Source organism: Mixophyes fleayi, chromosome 4 (assembly GCF_038048845.1).
Source record: "Mixophyes fleayi isolate aMixFle1 chromosome 4, aMixFle1.hap1, whole genome shotgun sequence".
NCBI classification, from domain to species: Eukaryota; Metazoa; Chordata; class Amphibia; order Anura; family Limnodynastidae; genus Mixophyes; species Mixophyes fleayi.
In genome coordinates this window covers 279203289-279211765 of record NC_134405.1, presented here as the reverse complement: position 1 = coordinate 279211765, position 8477 = coordinate 279203289, and positions in this window count along the sequence as shown.

The following is an 8477-nucleotide window of genomic DNA, read 5'->3' as shown; positions in this document are numbered from 1 at the left end:
AAAACTGTATTCTTTGAAAATCTTACCTACCCAGTGCAGATGCTGCCTGTCAGTCTCATGAGAGGGGACATGGCTGAATGTTTACTAAGTTTACTAACTTTCTCTGGAATAAAAGTAAACCTAGAATTGCAAAATCAAAGTTACATTTAGAGCGAAAAAGAGGAGGCATAGGCTTACCTGCTGCTTCGTATTTTGTCTACTCTGCTTTATTTTGTTATGCTACAGGCTGGTTACTACAACAAGCACATTAAGTTCATTTATATTTGGAAAATTAACTTTTCATGCCTTACTCTCTGGTCACTCTGCTGCATACATCTCTCATCTTCTTTCACCCGAGCTATAAAATAACATTTCATGATACATTTCACGCTTTGATCAATAAATTAATGAAAAGATATCCTATGGTCATCAGGTACACTATTATATGGAGTAATCCTCTCTTTCAACCTGAATTGTCTAATATCCATTATCTGGAATGGAAATGTAAGGGTAACTCTTCCATCAGAGATGTATTTGATCCTGGTGGATCCCTACAATCCTTTCAGCAACTATCTCAAAAACATTCCTTAACTAATAAACAATTCTATATGTATCTACAGGTTAGACATTTTGCTATGTCTTTGACACATAACAAATCTAAATGGCCGGAATCAGATTCTATAGATACCTGCTTCCATAATTTTTGGGAGTGTCGGAAAATTACATGATTCTGGAATAAGATTTTGGCCTTTCTGAACTCAATATTTGTGACCGATCTGTGCGGGGACCCCATCTCAATACTTCTATGTAATTAAGATGTTTGGAAAGACAAATTCCCTTTTATTAATATCATCCCAGCTTTAACAGTTATACTCACTGTTGCTAAAAAGGCAATTTAACGTACGCGGACCTCTTCTTCTTCTTCTACCTCCTTCTTTATGGAAGTGAAGACAGAATTGTTGCAGCTTCTCTTCTTTGTTTGAAGGGCGGCATTTCCAGATGTAGAGAAGGTAGTTTGAAAATGTTATACCAAATGAGGTCTCTAAATAGAATTGTTACCGGAAAATCAGCAAACTACTATACTTCAAGTATTTGGGTCCACTACTTGTTCCTTATACAGAAAATTAGGGGCGGATGCTTGCCACATTTTATGACTGTGGCACTCATGCGCATCTTTCACAATGGGTTAAACACCCTTCTCATGCTGTTACATTGTTATGATGGGTGGACCTCCACCCTCGCAAGATCAAAAAGTTAGTGGGTTGCGACACTTTATATCTGAGGTACGTTATTTTCATCAACCCTTTTCTACTGAGATATTATATGCATTACTATGTTGATGAATATTTATATGATGTCCCAGGCCTGTTTTTTTTATTTTGTTTTGTTTTGTTTTAGGGTACTGTATGTTTTGTGCTCAATAACACTGTAATACCCTTTAAATGTAAGCATAATACATGCTTTTCCATGTGATTACTTCCTGTATATATTTATAATTACATTTTTCTCATTTTACATAATATTGTAAGTACTTACTTGTGCAGTGATCACAAGATGTCTAATACCTTTTGTGTGAAAAAGCAAATATATTGTTTTGAAAAAAAAAAGAAGGATTTTCCTTAAGATGCATGTACAGCCTGGGTTGCTTCTCTTGTTTTGATAGGTGTGATCAGCTTGTATTGATTTTTCTTGTAGCGGTGTATTGATTGTCCTTGTAGTTCTCTCCATCTCTGGGTCCGGTCTTGTTTACCTATAGAGGGAACAAAAGGGGATAAAGAGAGAGTGTGGGGAGAGAAAAATAAATAAAAGCATACCCTATATCCTATCAGATAATAGGGTCAAATGTTTTAGATGTGATATGTATTGTCACGAATCAATGCAGGAATACAGCTAAGGAGCCACAAATAAGGTGAAAAACATTCAATGTTTATTTGCTGAAGAGTATGAACGATGTAATAATGAGCTTGCAATAATTACCAGGTATACAGCAGTTGCAGGTAAACAGGAGGTATGGAAAGATTCCAGGCAGCAAGTCAGGGAAATGCAGAGGTAAATACCAGGTTCACAGATGATACAGGTAAGCACAATGTATGTAGAGATCCCAAGCAGCATAAACCAAGGAGCACAGCAGGAGGAAGTAATAACAATGAATAACAGGATGTGACCACAGCGTGTAACATCAAAAACCAGCAATGAATGCTGGGAGTGACAAGTATATATAGGTGAAATGAGAACACACCCATGTGCATGGGATAATTGGTGAACAGGTTAACTCCTAATGCAAACAAGAAAGGCACAATAGCAGCACCTCTGGGAATCAGAGGTACTGCTGCAATACAATAATAAGGACAAAAGGCAAGAGCTGCCAGGCAAAGCAGCATTGTCAGGCGCCGGTCCGCACGGCCGCCTGTCTGCTGACAGCGCGTCTGGTTGCATAGCAACCAGACGCATCACTTCCGGATTCCCCTGCCATCTGACCTCTGGCTGTGATGACGCGCCCCGTTGCTAGGCAACGGGACGCTATGAAGGATTCCCGGCGGCAGGTATGACAGCGCTGCAGCGCTGATTCTGATTGGGTTACCACAGTATTTAAACCTCTTCCTGCCCTCTCACCAGTGCCAGAGTATCAGGTCTTCCTGCCTCCAGCGTTTGTTTATACCAGTTGCTGTATTCGTTCCGGACTATCCTCGTGCTGCTTGTGACCCTTTTGACCCGGACCGTTTGACCACCCCTATTTGGATTCTGCCTTTGTACTGTGCTCCCTGAAAGTTACCGACCCGGCTTGCCTCACCATTCTTCTGGATTTCCCTTTGTACCTCTTCTACCTGAACGTTGCTGACCCGGCCTGTCTGACACCTCCTTGTATCTCGCTGTGGACTCTAGGAAGGACCGCGACCTGCGTGTCCCTGCAGCGGAGTCCATACTTCCTTGTGGGGGTTCCTGGTGAATACCAGGGGCACGTTAGACTCCGCGCCTTCCTCTGAGTTGCGCCAACAACAGCAGGTACCCACTATCAGTCGTGACAGTATACTCTGGCCATGACAACGGAGGGGTCTGGTGAACCGTCTGCTCGTGACCTACTCCTGCATTTGGCTCAACGAGTGGAGCAACAAGAAGCAGCCCAAGCGCATCTCCTACAATGTGTCCAAGGGATTGCTACCCGCTTCGATACATTTCAGAATGCTGCACCCGCCACACCAGCCATAACCTCTTCTGCATCCACAGCATCCAGTGTGGTTACGGTCTCTATAGCGGCCTCCGGTTTACGCATCCCGACACCCGAAAAGTTTGACGGTGATCCCAAGAAGTGCAGGGGCTTTCTGAACCAATGTGCCATTCAATTTGAGTGCAACCCAGGGGCCTTTTCTTCAGAACGCACCAAAGTAGCCTTTCTCATCTCCCTCCTCAGTGGTCAAGCCCTTGCCTGGGCCTCACCTTTATGGGAACAAGGGGGTCCACTTCTTAATAGCTCCAACTCCTTCATTGAAGCTTTCAGAAAAGTCTTCGATGATCCCGGAAGAGTTGCTTCTGCAGCTACTAGCTTGTTAAACCTCCGCCAAGGTGACCTGTCCGTGGGGCAATACGCAGTTCAATTTCGGACCCTGGCTTCCGAGTTAAAATGGAATAACGAAGCACTGGTGGCAACCTTTTGGCAAGGTCTGGTGGACCGGATTAAGGATGAGCTAATTTCCAGAGAACTCCCGGCCGAGTTAGATTCTCTCATCTCCATGTGCATAAAGGTGGATTTGCGCTACCAAGAGCGCACGCAGGAACGCTCTCCTGGCAAACGGTTCATACCACGGCTAGCACCCCAGTTCCAAAATCCCATCCTGCCAGTGGACGAACCAATGCAAGTAGGACGCTCTAAATTATCCCTTGAAGAGAGGGAGAGACGCTTCAAACAACGCCTGTGTCTGTATTGTGGAGATCCGGGACACCTGCTAAGAGTTTGTCCCAAGAAACCGGGAAACTCTTCCTCCTAAACGGTGGCGGGGAGGCCGTTTTAGGAGAATCCACAGTTGCTCCCTATTCTAAAGAAAATTCCCCAGAATTTCAGATGGCTGTCATCCTGAGCACCCCCAAGGGTACCTTTTCCACCACGGCCTTTGTGGACTCCGGCTCCTCCGGGAACTTCATTTCGGCAGATCTAGCTTCGCAGCTCCAAATACCTTTAAACCCATTGCCTCAACCGTTATCTCTGACGGCAGTCGACGGTAGTCGTGTCACTCACGGCTCCATCTCCTCCGTGACTTCTCCTGTTCGGTTGATGGTAGGAGTACTTCATAGCGAGATGATCCAACTTTTGGTGTTGCCGAGGTCCATTAATCCCCTCATCTTGGGGCTACCGTGGCTGAGAAAGCATTCTCCTCAGATGGATTGGGACCACGCTCAAGTTATGTCGTGGGGTTCAGGATGTCGCTTTGAATGTCTGTCTAGAGTCTTGCCTCCAAAATGTCAAGTAATGGCTCATTCCGAGCTAACCCATCTCCCTGAGGCCTATATGGAATTCCAAGATGTATTCAGTAAGGTGGAAGCGGAGATCTTGCCTCCTCATCGTCCCTGGGATTGCGCTATTGTTTTATCTCCTGACCAACCCATCCCCAAAGGGCGGACCTACCCTTTATCTCGTCCAGAGACGTCAGCCATGTCTCAATATATTTCAGAAAACCTGAAACGGGGATTTATCCGCAAATCCACTTCCCCAGCGGGTGCAGGGTTTTTTTTCGTTAAGAAGAAGGATGGGTCTCTTCGGCCTTGTATTGATTATCGTCCTCTCAACCGCATCACTGTCAAAAATCGATATCCACTACCTCTCATCTCCGACCTCTTTGACAAACTCAGTGGATCTAAAATTTTTTCCAAATTAGATCTCCGTGGGGCCTATAATTTGATTCGCATCAAGAAGGGGGCCTTTAACACCAGAGATGGACATTTCGAGTACCTGGTGATGCCCTTCGGCCTCTGCAACGCCCCAGCCATCTTCCAAACCTTTGTTAACGATATCTTTCATGACCTGTTATACACTTCTGTGGTAGTGTATTTAGACGATATATTAATATTTTCTAAAGATCTGAAAACTCATCGGGAACAAGTAAAGGAGGTCTTACGTAGACTCCGGAAACATCGCCTCTACTGCAAGCTGGAGAAATGTGTGTTTGAGATTAGCCAGGTACCTTTTCTTGGTTTCATTGTGTCGGGTCAAGGTCTTTGTATGGATCCCACCAAGGTGTCAGCTATTCTGGACTGGCCTCAGCCACAAGGCCTTAAAGCTATTCAAAGGTTCATTGGCTTTGCAAACTATTATCGCCAATTTATTCAGGGATTCTCCACCATTATAGCCCCCATTACAGCTTTAACCAGGAAGACTGCCAACCCCAGGGTTTGGTCCTCGGAAGCCATGTCTGCCTTCATAACGTTAAAGAAAGCATTTTCTTCAGCTCCAGTTCTGTCCCAGCCAGATCAAGAACGATCTTTCTTCTTAGAGGTAGATGCATCCTCTGTAGGCATTGGGGCGGTGCTTTTTCAAGAGTCTCCGGCTGGCTCACACAACCCGTGTGGGTTTTTCTCCAGACGATTTCTTCCAAGTGAATGTAATTATGGAATAGGGGACAAGGAGTTACTGGCCATCAAGGCGGCTCTGGAGGAATGGCGACATCTGTTGTAAGGGGCTATATTTCCTGTTACTGTGTTTACCGACCATCGGAACCTAGTGTTCATTCAAGAGGCTCGTTGCCTTAATCCTCGGCAAGCCCGCTGGGCATCTTTCTTTGCTCGATTTAACATGAAGCTCACATTCTGCCCTGGAGCCAAGAACGGACGTGCCGATGCATTATCTCGCTCATTTGACGATTCCGATCGTTTAAGACCGTTGGTTCCTCAGCATATTATTGATCCTTCTAATATTGTAGCCCTCACTAGGACCAAAACGTCCTCTCCTCCTCCAGGCCGGTCATTCGTGGAACCTCATCTCCGGCTCAAGACCCTGCAGTGGGCTCATTCATCCCGCATTGCCGGCCATGCTGGAATAAAGAAGACAACATCGCTGCTTTGCCGACGCTTCTGGTGGCCTACTGTAAGTGCCGATATTTGTAAATTTATTGCTTCCTGCACTACTTGTGCTCAACACAAGACTTGTAGAAGAGTCCCGGCAGGCCTTCTTCGTCCACTCCCTATCCCCGATGCTCCTTGGGAAAGTGTGGCCATGGATTTTATCACAGACCTACCCCACAGTGCAGGGTTTACCACTATCTGGGTGGTTATTGATCGATTTTCGAAGATGGCACATTTTATTCCTCTAACTGGACTGCCCACGGCCAGTCGTCTGGCAGATATCTTTATCAAGGAGATATTCAGATTACATGGTTGCCCGAAGGAGATCATTTCGGACCGTGGAGTCCAATTCACATCCCATTTTTGGAGAACCTTTTGTAAGAGATTGAACATAGAATTGAAATTCTCTTCGGGATACCATCCTCAAACCAATGGACAGACGGAGCGAATCAACCAGGATCTCGAGACATTTCTTCGCTGTTTCACCTCTGACAATCAGAATAAATGGTCTCAATTCCTTCCTTGGGCGGAGTTCTCCCATAACCAACACATTCATGAGTCTACCGGATTCTTCCCATTCTTTATTGTATATGGAAGTCATCCTGTGTTTCCGGATCCTTTTCCAGTGTCCTCTTCACCGGTTCCAGCCGTAGATACTCTTTATCGGGAGTTTTCTCTCATTTGGGCTAAGACTAAGATGGCTTTACTCAAGGCTACTCAGCATCACAAAATCTTTGCAGATCGTCATCGGAGGGCCACTCCTCTCTTAAAGGTGGGAGACCAAGTATGGCTATCCACCCGGGACCTAAGACTAAAAGTTCCTTCTATGAAGATGGCTCCTCTATTTATTGGCCCGTACACCATCATGCAAGTAATTAATCCTGTATGCTTTAAATTGAAACTTCCTCCTTCTCTGAGATGTCATAATACTTTTCATGTCTCATTACTACGACCAGTGGTACTCAATAAATTCTATCGACCTCCCTGTCGTCCCCCACCAATACAAACCTCTTCTGGAACAGAATTCGAAGTCAATCGGATCTTGGCCTCTCGCATTCTTCGTGGCAAACAGCAATTTCTTGTCCATTGGAAAGGATTTGGCCCAGAGGAGAGATCATGGGTGGACAAGCAGGACCTTCACGCTCCTAGAATTCTTAAAAAGTTCCTTCAAACAGGAGGAAGAAGAGGAGGGTATACTGTCAGGCGCCGTTCTGCACGGCCGCCTGTCTGCTGACAGCGCGTCTGGTTGCATAGCAACCAGACGCATCACTTCCGGATTCCTCTGCCATCTGACCTCTGGCTGTGATGACGCGCCCCGTTGCTAGGCAACGGGACGCTATGAAGGATTCCCGGCGGCAGGTATGACAGCGCTGCAGCGCTGATTCTGATTGGGTTACCACAGTATTTAAACCTCTTCCTGCCCTCTCACCAGTGCCAGAGTATCAGGTCTTCCTGCCTCCAGCGTTTGTTTATACCAGTTGCTGTATTCGTTCCTGACTATCCTCATGCTGCTTGTGACCCTTTTGACCCGGACCGTTTGACCACCCCTATTTGGATTCTGCCTTTGTACTGTGCTCCCTGAAAGTTACCGACCCGGCTTGCCTCACCATTCTTCTGGATTTCCCTTTGTACCTCTTCTACCTGAACGTTGCTGACCCGGCCTGTCTGACACCTCCTTGTATCTCGCTGTGGACTCTAGGAAGGACCGCGACCTGCGTGTCCCTGCAGCGGAGTCCATACTTCCTTGCGGGGGTTCCTGGTGAATACCAGGGGCACGTTAGACTCCGCGCCTTCCTCTGAGTTGCGCCAACAACAGCAGGTACCCACTATCAGTCGTGACAAGCATGTAATGCATAAGCTTGCAGACAGATCCTGACATGTATGTAGCACAATTGCCTGTTGTAGCTCTAAGGTAGTGAAATATTTGGAAAACAAATAGATACAGCTCAAAAGAGTGAAGTAACAGCTTGAAAAAAGAAGTAGTAAGTTTAGTGGGGAGAATTACAATGTTTAGGCTCAGAGGTTGTATAGCTCATAGAAATAGAATCAGCCTTGGTGTGGCTAGGCTGTTAGCTTGAATATGTTTAAAGCTCTTGAGCCCTTATAAGGGCACAGTGTATCCTATCATTAGTAGACATTGGGAGATTATAGCTGGGTCATAACATAGGGCTAGAAATATTAGATACATACTTAACTCCTATGAAAATGAACAGTAGAATCAATTCTCCTATATTAATTGGAAAGTCAAATTTTAACCTAATGACAGTAGCATTATGATTAATATATTTGATACCATATATTTAGATGGTACAAACAACTGACTAGTAACTTAATAATATGAGACTATATGGACAGACATACATAAAATACAGAGAATGATAATATAGGAAATCTAGGGGTAAATGTATCATACCCTGGTCTTTGCAACTCGTGGGAGATTGGTGTGT